Source organism: Cryptomeria japonica, unplaced genomic scaffold, assembly GCF_030272615.1.
Source record: "Cryptomeria japonica unplaced genomic scaffold, Sugi_1.0 HiC_scaffold_335, whole genome shotgun sequence".
NCBI classification, from domain to species: Eukaryota; Viridiplantae; Streptophyta; class Pinopsida; order Cupressales; family Cupressaceae; genus Cryptomeria; species Cryptomeria japonica.
Genome location: NW_026729157.1, coordinates 42356 through 55000, shown reverse-complemented (window position 1 = coordinate 55000; position 12645 = coordinate 42356). Strand labels below are relative to the sequence as shown.

Sequence of the window (12645 nt, the reverse complement as noted above, 5' to 3'; positions counted from 1 at the left end):
GCCCGGTTTGCCCCGGGTGCGCACCTCGCGTGCACCTTCGTCGGGGTGGGCACCTTGGCTGGGTTTGCCCCGGCTGCGCTCCGAAGCGGGGTTATTGGAGCGCCGCCTCTTTTTTTGTCGGAGCGTTTGGTGGGGTTTCTCGCATTGGCTCTTCCGAGGCCCGGTTGCCACCCTGGCGCGCACGAAGTCGGAAGTAGGGTTAATTGCCCGGGTGCGCACCTTTGCCAGGGTGGGCACCTTACCTGGGCTGCGCACCAGGGCGGGCTCAAGATGGCACGCGCGTTCCGTTTTTTTCACTATCTTTCAAAACGGAAATTTTAAAATCTCCTTTTTTTTTTGCCTTTTCTGGAAATTAGTGAAGGCAGCGCATCAAAGGTGCGCACCTCGCTGCCCACCTTGGTGTGCTCTGAGGTGCGCACCCGGGAGCGCTACGAAGTGTGCTCCAAGGTGCGGCGTGCACGTTGTCGGAGCCCGGTTTGCCCCGGGTGCGCACCTCGCCTGCACCTTGGCCGGGGTGGGCACCTTGGCTGGGTTTGCCCAGGGTGCGCTCCGAAGCGGGGTTACTGGAGCGCCCCCTCTTTTTTTGTCAGAGCGTTTGGTGGGGTTTCTCGCATTGGCTCTTCCCAGGCCCGGTTGTTGGGTGCGCTCCCACCCTGGCGCGCGCGAAGTTGGAAGTTGGGTTAATTGCCCGGGCGCGCACCTTCGCCAGGGTGGGCACCTTGGTGCGCACACCTTGGCTGGGCTGCGCACCAGGGCGGGCTCAAGATGGCACCAGCATTCCCTTTTTCTCACTATCTTTCAAAACGGAAATTTTAAAATCTCGTTTTTTTTTTGCCTTTTATGGAAATTAGTGAAGGCATCGCATCAAAGGTGCGCACCTCGCTGCCCACCTTGGTGTGCTCCGAGGTGCCCACCACGGTGCGCAACGCCGGTGCGAACCCGGGAGCGCCCCGATGTGTGCTCCAAGGTGCGGCGTGCACGAAGTCGGACCCCGGTTTGCCCCGGGTGCGCACCTCGCGTGCACCTTGGTGCGCACACCTTGGCTGGGTTGCGCGGCCTGGTGGGCACCATGGTGCGCACCAAGGAGCGCTCCGAAGTGTGCTCCAAGGTGCGGCGTGCACGAAGTCGGAGCCCGGTTTGCCCCGGGTACGCACCTCGCGTGCACCTTCGCCGGGGTGGGCACCTCGGCTGGGTTGCGCGCCCTGGTGCGCACCAAGGAGCGCTCCGAAGTGTGCTCCAAGGTGCGGCGTGCACGAAGTCGGAGCCCGGTTTGCCCCGGGTGCGCACCTTCGCCGCGGTGCGCACCATGGCGTGCACGAAGTCGGAGCCCGGTTTGCCCCGGGTGCGCACCTCGCGTGCACCTTCGGCGGGGTTGCGCGCCCTGGTGGGCACCATGGTGCGCACCAAGGAGCGCTCCGAAGTGTGCTCCAAGGTGCGGCGTGCACGAAGTCGGAGCCCGGTTTGCCCCGGGTGCGCACCTCGCGTGCACCTTCGGCGGGGTTGCGCGCCCTGGTGGGCACCATGGTGCGCACCAAGGAGCGCTCCGAAGTGTGCTCCAAGGTGCGGCGTGCACGAAGTCGGAGCCCGGTTTGCCCCGGGTGCGCACCTCGCGTGCACCTTCGCCGCGGTGGGCACCATGGCGTGCACGAAGTCGGAGCCCGGTTTGCCCCGGGTGCGCACCTCGCGTGCACCTTCGCCGGGGTGGGCACCTCGGCTGGGTTGCGCGCCCTGGTGCGCACCAAGGAGCGCTCCGAAGTGTGCTCCAAGGTGCGGCGTGCACGAAGTCGGAGCCCGGTTTGCCCCGGGTGCGCACCTCGCGTGCACCTTCGCCAGGGTGGGCACCTCGGTGCGCACACCTTCTCAATGTTTTCTTGCCTTTTCTGGAAATTGGTGAAGGCAGCGCATCAAAGGTGCGCACCTCGGTGTGCTCCGAGGTGCGAACCCGAGAGCGCTCCGAGGTGCCCACGAAGTCGAAAGTCGGGTTAATTGCATTGTTTTCCCCGGGTGCGCTCCGAGGTGCGCAACATCGGCGCGCACCAAGGAGGGCTCCGAAGTGTGCTCCAAGGTGCGCACGATGGCGTGCACCTCTGGTGCGCACGATTCGGAGCTCGGTTTGACCGGGGTGCGCACACCTTGGCTGGGTTGCGCACCTTTTGTGCGCTCCAAGGTGCGCACGAAGTCGGAGCTCGGTTTGCCCCGGGTGCGCACCTTCGCCAGGGTGCGCACCTTGATGCGCACGCCTTGGCTGGGCTGCGCACCTTGGTGGGCGCCATGGTGCGCACCTTTCGTGCGCTCCAAGGTGCGCACGAAGTCGGAGCTCGGTTTGCCCCGGGTGCGCACCTTGGTGGGCGCCATGGTGCACTCCGAGGTGCCCAAGATTGGTGCGCACCAAGGAGCGCTCCGAAGTGCGCTCCAAGGTGCGCGCGAAGTCGAAAGTTGGGTTAATTGTCCGGTTTGCCTCGGGTGCGCACCTTGCGTGCACCTTCGCCAGGGTGGGCGCCTTGGTGCGCACACCTTGGCTGGGCTGCGCACACCTTGGCACCCGCGTTTCCTTCATTTTAAATTTTTTTTTTTTACAATCTCTCAAGTGGGAAATTCTATAATCTCAACTTTTTTTGCCTTTTCAGGAAACTTTTGAATGGAGCGCATCATTGGTGCGCTCCGAAGTGTGCTCCAAAGCTCTCTCCAGCTGCGTGCACCTGCCCCGGCCGCGCACCCGGCCCCGCCCAGCTTCGCTCACCTGTCCCGGGCGTCTGGTGCGGAACCTTAGAGTAAGAAACATCACCGTGCACCTTGGCCAACGTGCGCGACTCGACCGAGCGCGCACTGGCCGAGGTGCACACCGATTTCACCTGGGTGCGCGCGCAGCACCTCGGGCGCACCGGGGTGCGCGCACAACGCCCGGGTTGCACCGTGGCCTGTGTGCTCGGGGCGCCTCGGGTGCGCGCTCGGTGTCGCCCCCCGCGCGCGCGGTAGTGCGGGCAGCGCACCCCGGCCCGGCCCGGCCCCGACGAGAACGCAAACGGGCAAAAGGTTTATTCAAATAGCATTGCGATGCCCGGCGAAAAACTAAAAAAGGGTGCAACACCGGGACTTCCCGGGAGGTCACCCATCCCAGTACTACTTCGGCCCAAGCGCGCTTAACTGCGGAGTTCTGATGGGATCCGGTGCACTAACGCTGGTATGATCGCACCCGTTATGAGCTTGTCGCAGTGTGTACTTAGCAAACCGCGACCCACGTGCGAATCCACCCCGGCCACCCACCCCCGTCGAGGTGCACACCCTCCCTCGCGAAGTGCGCCCCGTTCGCCAAGTGTGAGCCCTGCCCGGGTGCGCGCACCTTGCTAGGGCGTCGGGTGTGCACCCGGCCCGGCCTACGTGCGTGCACCTGTAGGGGGCGTCGTGTGCGTGCAGTGTCCCGTCTGCAACGCGGTGCCCACACACCACCTCGGGCGCAACGACCTGCGCTCACATGTGGGCCGAGTGCACCTTGGTGCATGTTCGGGGCGCCTCGGGTGCACGCTCGATCTTGCCCCGGTGCACCAAGGCGCTCGGTTTGCCCCGGGTGCGCACTTGGTGCAAGGTGGGCACCCAAAATAGGGATCAAGCACCAAAACACAAGTTTCGGGATGCAAAATGGGACCCAAGGACCACAAATGCGTTCCAAGACCCATGATGGGTCCACGAGAACAAAAATGTGTTCCGAGACTTAATAAACAAATATTGGGTTTTAGGAGAAGAAACATGCTCTGATGCCCAAAACGAGAATCGACCCCGAAAAGGCCACAGGCCAAAAGTGGGATGCGAGACAAAAAAAAATGGGACCCGAGGACCAAAATTGGGTTCCCAGGTCGAAGACAGGGCAACCGGACAAGAAACGACCTCTAAGGCTCGAAATGAGTCCCGACGACTAAAACTTGACAAGAAGCACCCATCAGGCACCCAACTCGACACCCATGGGATGCCGACCCACCCGGGCTTCCACCTAGCACACCTTGGCACCCACCCACCCTCGCACCCAACCTCGCACCCAACTTAGCACCTTTGAACCCACATTGGCACTCACCCTGACCCTGGCACCTTGGAACCCACATTGGCACTCACCTTGACCCTGGCACCCACCTTTGCACTCACCTTGGGACCCACCCTGGCTCCCACCTCGGCACCCACCCAGACACCCACCTTGGTTCCTTGGCACCCACCTTGGATCCTTGGCACCCACCCCGACACCCACCTTGGCACGCAACTTGGCTACTTGCCACCCACCTTGGCTCCTTGACGCCCACCCCGACAACCACCCCGTGACCTACCCTGGCTAGGGTTGGTGCACACCCACCCTGGTGCCCACCTTGGCACCCACCCTATGACCCACCTTGGCACGCACCTTAGTACCCACCCCGTTACCCACCCTAGGACCCACCCCGTGACCCACCTTGGCCAGGGTGGGTGCCTTGGTGCGCACAACTTGCCTGGGCTGCACACCAGGGCGGGCTCAAGATGGCACCCGCGTTCCGTTTTTTTCACTATCTTTCAAAACGGAAATTTTAAAATCTCATTTTTTTCTTTTTTTTGCCTTTTCTGGAAATTAGTGAAGGCAGCGCATCAAAGGTGCGCAATGCTGGTGCGAACCCGGGAGCGCTCCGATGTGTGCTCCAAGGTGCGGCGTGCACGAAGTCCGAGCCCGGTTTGCCCCGGGTGCGCACCTCGCGTGCACCTTCGCCGGGGTGAGCACCTTGGCTGGGTTGCGCGCCCTGGTGCGTACCAAGGAGCGCTCTGAAGTGTGCTCCAAGGTGCGGCGTGCACGAAGTCGGAGCCCGGTTTGCCCCGGGTGTGCACCTCGGGTGCGCACCTCGCGTGCACCTTCGCTGCGGTGGGCACCTTGGCTGGGTTGCGCGCCTTGGTGGGCACCATGCAGTGCACGAAGTCGGAGCCCGGTTTGCCCCGGGCGCGCACCTCCGCCAGGGTGGGCACCTTGGTGCGCACAACTTGCCTGGGCTGCGCATCAGGAAGGGCTCAAGATGGCACCCGCGTTCCGTTTTTTTCACTATCTTTCAGAACGGAAATTTTAAAATATCGTTTTTTTTTGCCTTTTCTGGAAATTAGTGAAGGCAGCGCATCAAAGGTGCGCAACGCTGGTGCGAACCTGGGAGCGCTCCGATGTGTGCTCCAAGGTGCGGCGTGCACGAAGTCGGAGCCCGGTTTGCCTCGGGTGCGCCCTGGTGGGCACCATGGTGCGCACCAAGGAGCGCTCCGAAGTGTGCTCCAAGGTGCGGCCTGCACGAAGTCGGAGCCCGGTTTGCCCCGGGTGTGCACCTCGGGTGGGCACCTTGGTGCGCATGCCTTGCCTGGGCTGCGCACCAGGGCGGGCTCAAGATGGCACCCGCGTTCCTTTTTTTTCACTATCTTTCAAAACGGAAATTTTAAAATCTCATTTTTTTTTGCCTTTTTCTGGAAATTAGTGTTTTTTTGCCTTTTTCTGGAAATTAGTGAAGGCAGCGCATCAAAGGTGCGCACCTCGCTGCCCACCACGGTGCGCAACGCCGGTGGGCACCCGGGAGTGCTTCGAAGTGTGCTCCAAGGTGCTAGCGTGCACGTTGTCGGAGCCCGGTTTGCCCCGGGTGCGCACCTCGCGTGCACCTTCGTCGGGGTGGGCACCTTGGCTTGGTTTGCCCCGGCTGCGCTCCGAAGCGGGGTTATTGGAGCGCCGCCTCTTTTTTTGTCGGAGCGTTTGGTGGGGTTTCTCGCATTGGCTCTTCCGAGGCCCGGTTGCCACCCTGGCGCGCACGAAGTCGGAAGTAGGGTTAATTGCCCGGGTGCGCACCTTTGCCAGGGTGGCACCTTACCTGGGCTGCGCACCAGGGCGGGCTCAAGATGGCACGCGCGTTCCGTTTTTTTCACTATCTTTCAAAACGGAAATTTTAAAATCTCCTTTTTTTTTTGCCTTTTCTGGAAATTAGTGAAGGCAGCGCATCAAAGGTGCGCACCTCGCTGCCCACCTTGGTGTGCTCTGAGGTGCGCACCCGGGAGCGCTACGAAGTGTGCTCCAAGGTGCGGCGTGCACGTTGTCGGAGCCCGGTTTGCCCCGGGTGCGCACCTCGCCTGCACCTTGGCCGGGGTGGGCACACCTTGGCTGGGTTTGCCCAGGGTGCGCTCCGAAGCGGGGTTACTGGAGCGCCCCCTCTTTTTTTGTCAGAGAGTTTGGTGGGGTTTCTCGCATTGGCTCTTCCCAGGCCCGGTTGTTGGGTGCGCTCCCACCCTGGCGCGCGCGAAGTTGGAAGTTGGGTTAATTGCCCGGGCGCGCACCTTCGCCAGGGTGGGCACCTTGGTGCGCAAACCTTGGCTGGGCTGCGCACCAGGGCGGGCTCAAGATGGCACCAGCATTCCCTTTTTCTCACTATCTTTCAAAACGGAAATTTTAAAATCTCGTTTTTTTTTTGCCTTTTATGGAAATTAGTGAAGGCATCGCATCAAAGGTGCGCACCTCGCTGCCCACCTTGGTGTGCTCCGAGGTGCCCACCATGGTGCGCAACGCCGGTGCGAACCCGGGAGCGCCCCGATGTGTGCTCCAAGGTGCGGCGTGCACGAAGTCGGACCCCGGTTTGCCCCGGGTGCGCACCTCGCGTGCACCTTGGTGCGCACACCTTGGCTGGGTTGCGCGGCCTGGTGGGCACCATGGTGCGCACCAAGGAGCGCTCCGAAGTGTGCTCCAAGGTGCGGCGTGCACGAAGTCGGAGCCCGGTTTGCCCCGGGTGCGCACCTTCGCCGCGGTGGGCACCATGGCGTGCACGAAGTCGGAGCCCGGTTTGCCCCGGGTGCGCACCTCGCGTGCACCTTCGCCGGGGTGGGCACCTCGGCTGGGTTGCGCGCCCTGGTGCGCACCAAGGAGCGCTCTGAAGTGTGCTCCAAGGTGCGGCGTGCACGAAGTCGGAGCCCGGTTTGCCCCGGGTGTGCACCTCGCGTGCACCTTCGCTGCGGTGGGCACCTTGGCTGGGTTGCGCGCCTTGGTGGGCACCATGCAGTGCACGAAGTCGGAGCCCGGTTTGCCCCGGGCGCGCACCTCCGCCAGGGTGGGCACCTTGGTGCGCACAACTTGCCTGGGCTGCGCACCAGGAAGGGCTCAAGATGGCACCCGCGTTCCGTTTTTTTCACTATCTTTCAGAACGGAAATTTTAAAATATCGTTTTTTTTTGCCTTTTCTGGAAATTAGTGAAGGCAGCGCATCAAAGGTGCGCAACGCTGGTGCGAACCTGGGAGCGCTCCGATGTGTGCTCCAAGGTGCGGCGTGCACGAAGTCGGACCCCGGTTTGCCCCGGGTGCGCACCTCGCGTGCACCTTGGTGCGCACACCTTGGCTGGGTTGCGCGCCCTGGTGGGCACCATGGTGCGCACCAAGGAGCGCTCCGAAGTGTGCTCCAAGGTGCGGCGTGCACGAAGTCGGAGCCCGGTTTGCCCCGGGTGCGCACCTCGCGTGCACCTTCGCCGCGGTGGGCACCATGGCGTGCACGAAGTCGGAGCCCGGTTTGCCCCGGGTGCGCACCTCGCGTGCACCTTCGCCGGGGTGGGCACCTTAGTGTGCAGACCTTGGCTGGGTTGCGCGCCCTGGTGGGCACCATGGTGCGCACCAAGGAGCGCTCCGAAGTGTGCTCCAAGGTGCGGCCTGCACGAAGTCGGAGCCCGGTTTGCCCCGGGTGTGCACCTCGGGTGGGCACCTTGGTGCGCATGCCTTGCCTGGGCTGCGCACCAGGGCGGGCTCAAGATGGCACCCGCGTTCCTTTTTTTTCACTATCTTTCAAAACGGAAATTTTAAAATCTCATTTTTTTTTGCCTTTTTCTGGAAATTAGTGAAGGCAGCGCATCAAAGGTGCGCACCTCGCTGCCCACCACGGTGCGCAACGACGGGTGGGCACCCGGGAGTGCTTCGAAGTGTGCTCCAAGGTGCTGCGTGCACGTTGTCGGAGCCCGGTTTGCCCCGGGTGCGCACCTCGCGTGCACCTTCGTCGGGGTGGGCACCTTGGCTGGGTTTGCCCCGGCTGCGCTCCGAAGCGGGGTTATTGGAGCGCCGCCTCTTTTTTTTTTTTGTCGGAGCGTTTGGTGGGGTTTCTCGCATTGGCTCTTCCGAGGCCCGGTTGCCACCCTGGCGCGCACGAAGTCGGAAGTAGGGTTAATTGCCCGGGTGCGCACCTTTGCCAGGGTGGGCACCTTACCTGGGCTGCGCACCAGGGCGGGCTCAAGATGGCACGCGCGTTCCGTTTTTTTCACTATCTTTCAAAACGGAAATTTTAAAATCTCCTTTTTTTTTTGCCTTTTCTGGAAATTAGTGAAGGCAGCGCATCAAAGGTGCGCACCTCGCTGCCCACCTTGGTGTGCTCTGAGGTGCGCACCCGGGAGCGCTACGAAGTGTGCTCCAAGGTGCGGCGTGCACGTTGTCGGAGCCCGGTTTGCCCCGGGTGCGCACCTCGCCTGCACCTTGGCCGGGGTGGGCACCTTGGCTGGGTTTGCCCAGGGTGCGCTCCGAAGCGGGGTTACTGGAGCGCCCCCTCTTTTTTTGTCAGAGCGTTTGGTGGGGTTTCTCGCATTGGCTCTTCCCAGGCCCGGTTGTTGGGTGCGCTCCCACCCTGGCGCGCGCGAAGTTGGAAGTTGGGTTAATTGCCCGGGCGCGCACCTTCGCCAGGGTGGGCACCTTGGTGCGCACACCTTGGCTGGGCTGCGCACCAGGGCGGGCTCAAGATGGCACCAGCATTCCCTTTTTCTCACTATCTTTCAAAACGGAAATTTTAAAATCTCGTTTTTTTTTTGCCTTTTATGGAAATTAGTGAAGGCATCGCATCAAAGGTGCGCACCTCGCTGCCCACCTTGGTGTGCTCCGAGGTGCCCACCACGGTGCGCAACGCCGGTGCGAACCCGGGAGCGCCCCGATGTGTGCTCCAAGGTGCGGCGTGCACGAAGTCGGACCCCGGTTTGCCCCGGGTGCGCACCTCGCGTGCACCTTGGTGCGCACACCTTGGCTGGGTTGCGCGGCCTGGTGGGCACCATGGTGCGCACCAAGGAGCGCTCCGAAGTGTGCTCCAAGGTGCGGCGTGCACGAAGTCGGAGCCCGGTTTGCCCCGGGTACGCACCTCGCGTGCACCTTCGCCGGGGTGGGCACCTCGGCTGGGTTGCGCGCCCTGGTGCGCACCAAGGAGCGCTCCGAAGTGTGCTCCAAGGTGCGGCGTGCACGAAGTCGGAGCCCGGTTTGCCCCGGGTGCGCACCTTCGCCGCGGTGCGCACCATGGCGTGCACGAAGTCGGAGCCCGGTTTGCCCCGGGTGCGCACCTCGCGTGCACCTTCGGCGGGGTTGCGCGCCCTGGTGGGCACCATGGTGCGCACCAAGGAGCGCTCCGAAGTGTGCTCCAAGGTGCGGCGTGCACGAAGTCGGAGCCCGGTTTGCCCCGGGTGCGCACCTCGCGTGCACCTTCGGCGGGGTTGCGCGCCCTGGTGGGCACCATGGTGCGCACCAAGGAGCGCTCCGAAGTGTGCTCCAAGGTGCGGCGTGCACGAAGTCGGAGCCCGGTTTGCCCCGGGTGCGCACCTCGCGTGCACCTTCGCCGCGGTGGGCACCATGGCGTGCACGAAGTCGGAGCCCGGTTTGCCCCGGGTGCGCACCTCGCGTGCACCTTCGCCGGGGTGGGCACCTCGGCTGGGTTGCGCGCCCTGGTGCGCACCAAGGAGCGCTCCGAAGTGTGCTCCAAGGTGCGGCGTGCACGAAGTCGGAGCCCGGTTTGCCCCGGGTGCGCACCTCGCGTGCACCTTCGCCAGGGTGGGCACCTCGGTGCGCACACCTTCTCAATGTTTTCTTGCCTTTTCTGGAAATTGGTGAAGGCAGCGCATCAAAGGTGCGCACCTCGGTGTGCTCCGAGGTGCGAACCCGAGAGCGCTCCGAGGTGCCCACGAAGTCGAAAGTCGGGTTAATTGCATTGTTTTCCCCGGGTGCGCTCCGAGGTGCGCAACATCGGCGCGCACCAAGGAGGGCTCCGAAGTGTGCTCCAAGGTGCGCACGATGGCGTGCACCTCTGGTGCGCACGATTCGGAGCTCGGTTTGACCGGGGTGCGCACACCTTGGCTGGGTTGCGCACCTTTTGTGCGCTCCAAGGTGCGCACGAAGTCGGAGCTCGGTTTGCCCCGGGTGCGCACCTTCGCCAGGGTGCGCACCTTGATGCGCACGCCTTGGCTGGGCTGCGCACCTTGGTGGGCGCCATGGTGCGCACCTTTCGTGCGCTCCAAGGTGCGCACGAAGTCGGAGCTCGGTTTGCCCCGGGTGCGCACCTTGGTGGGCGCCATGGTGCACTCCGAGGTGCCCAAGATTGGTGCGCACCAAGGAGCGCTCCGAAGTGCGCTCCAAGGTGCGCGCGAAGTCGAAAGTTGGGTTAATTGTCCGGTTTGCCTCGGGTGCGCACCTTGCGTGCACCTTCGCCAGGGTGGGCGCCTTGGTGCGCACACCTTGGCTGGGCTGCGCACACCTTGGCACCCGCGTTTCCTTCATTTTAAATTTTTTTTTTTTACAATCTCTCAAGTGGGAAATTCTATAATCTCAACTTTTTTTGCCTTTTCAGGAAACTTTTGAATGGAGCGCATCATTGGTGCGCTCCGAAGTGTGCTCCAAAGCTCTCTCCAGCTGCGTGCACCTGCCCCGGCCGCGCACCCGGCCCCGCCCAGCTTCGCTCACCTGTCCCGGGCGTCTGGTGCGGAACCTTAGAGTAAGAAACATCACCGTGCACCTTGGCCAACGTGCGCGACTCGACCGAGCGCGCACTGGCCGAGGTGCACACCGATTTCACCTGGGTGCGCGCGCAGCACCTCGGGCGCACCGGGGTGCGCGCACAACGCCCGGGTTGCACCGTGGCCTGTGTGCTCGGGGCGCCTCGGGTGCGCGCTCGGTGTCGCCCCCGCGCGCGCGGTAGTGCGGGCAGCGCACCCCGGCCCGGCCCGGCCCCGACGAGAACGCAAACGGGCAAAAGGTTTATTCAAATAGCATTGCGACGCCCGGCGAAAAACTAAAAAAGGGTGCAACACCGGGACTTCCCGGGAGGTCACCCATCCCAGTACTACTCCGGCCCAAGCGCGCTTAACTGCGGAGTTCTGATGGGATCCGGTGCACTAACGCTGGTATGATCGCACCCGTTATGAGCTTGTCGCAGTGTGTACTTAGCAAACCGCGACCCACGTGCGAATCCACCCCGGCCACCCACCCCCGTCGAGGTGCACACCCTCCCTCGCGAAGTGCGCCCCGTTCGCCAAGTGTGAGCCCTGCCCGGGTGCGCGCACCTTGCTAGGGCGTCGGGTGTGCACCCGGCCCGGCCTACGTGCGTGCACCTGGAGGGGGCGTCGTGTGCGTGCAGTGTCCCGTCTGCAACGCGGTGCCCACACACCACCTCGGGCGCAACGACCTGCGCTCACATGTGGGCCGAGTGCACCTTGGTGCATGTTCGGGGCGCCTCGGGTGCACGCTCGATCTTGCCCCGGTGCACCAAGGCGCTCGGTTTGCCCCGGGTGCGCACTTGGTGCAAGGTGGGCACCCAAAATAGGGATCAAGCACCAAAACACAAGTTTCGGGATGCAAAATGGGACCCAAGGACCACAAATGCGTTCCAAGACCCATGATGGGTCCACGAGAACAAAAATGTGTTCCGAGACTTAATAAACAAATATTGGGTTTTAGGAGAAGAAACATGCTCTGATGCCCAAAACGAGAATCGACCCCGAAAAGGCCACAGGCCAAAAGTGGGATGCGAGACAAAAAAAAATGGGACCCGAGGACCAAAATTGGGTTCCCAGGTCGAAGACAGGGCAACCGGACAAGAAACGACCTCTAAGGCTCGAAATGAGTCCCGACGACTAAAACTTGACAAGAAGCACCCATCAGGCACCCAACTCGACACCCATGGGATGCCGACCCACCCGGGCTTCCACCTAGCACACCTTGGCACCCACCCACCCTCGCACCCAACCTCGCACCCAACTTAGCACCTTTGAACCCACATTGGCACTCACCCTGACCCTGGCACCTTGGAACCCACATTGGCACTCACCTTGACCCTGGCACCCACCTTTGCACTCACCTTGGGACCCACCCTGGCTCCCACCTCGGCACCCACCCAGACACCCACCTTGGTTCCTTGGCACCCACCTTGGATCCTTGGCACCCACCCCGACACCCACCTTGGCACGCAACTTGGCTACTTGCCACCCACCTTGGCTCCTTGACGCCCACCCCGACAACCACCCCGTGACCTACCCTGGCTAGGGTTGGTGCACACCCACCCTGGTGCCCACCTTGGCACCCACCCTATGACCCACCTTGGCACGCACCTTAGTACCCACCCCGTTACCCACCCTAGGACCCACCCCGTGACCCACCTTGGCCAGGGTGGGTGCCTTGGTGCGCACAACTTGCCTGGGCTGCACACCAGGGCGGGCTCAAGATGGCACCCGCGTTCCGTTTTTTTCACTATCTTTCAAAACGGAAATTTTAAAATCTCATTTTTTTCTTTTTTTTGCCTTTTCTGGAAATTAGTGAAGGCAGCGCATCAAAGGTGCGCAATGCTGGTGCGAACCCGGGAGCGCTCCGATGTGTGCTCCAAGGTGCGGCGTGCACGAAGTCCGAGCCCGG

At 62.7% G+C, this 12645-nt stretch overlaps 2 non-coding genes across 2 annotated transcripts; both read right to left on the bottom strand.

Annotated features, from left to right (window-relative positions):
* Positions 1-3076: 3076 nt before the first annotated feature.
* LOC131870526 (5S ribosomal RNA) lies at positions 3077-3195 on the bottom strand. The gene has a single exon (XR_009368832.1). It is a non-coding gene; the product is annotated as a 5S ribosomal RNA (ribosomal RNA).
* A 7841-nt stretch (positions 3196-11036) lies between these two features.
* Positions 11037-11155, bottom strand: LOC131870545 (5S ribosomal RNA). Its single transcript, XR_009368851.1, has one exon. It is a non-coding gene; the product is annotated as a 5S ribosomal RNA (ribosomal RNA).
* Between the last annotated feature and the right edge of the window lie 1490 nt (positions 11156-12645).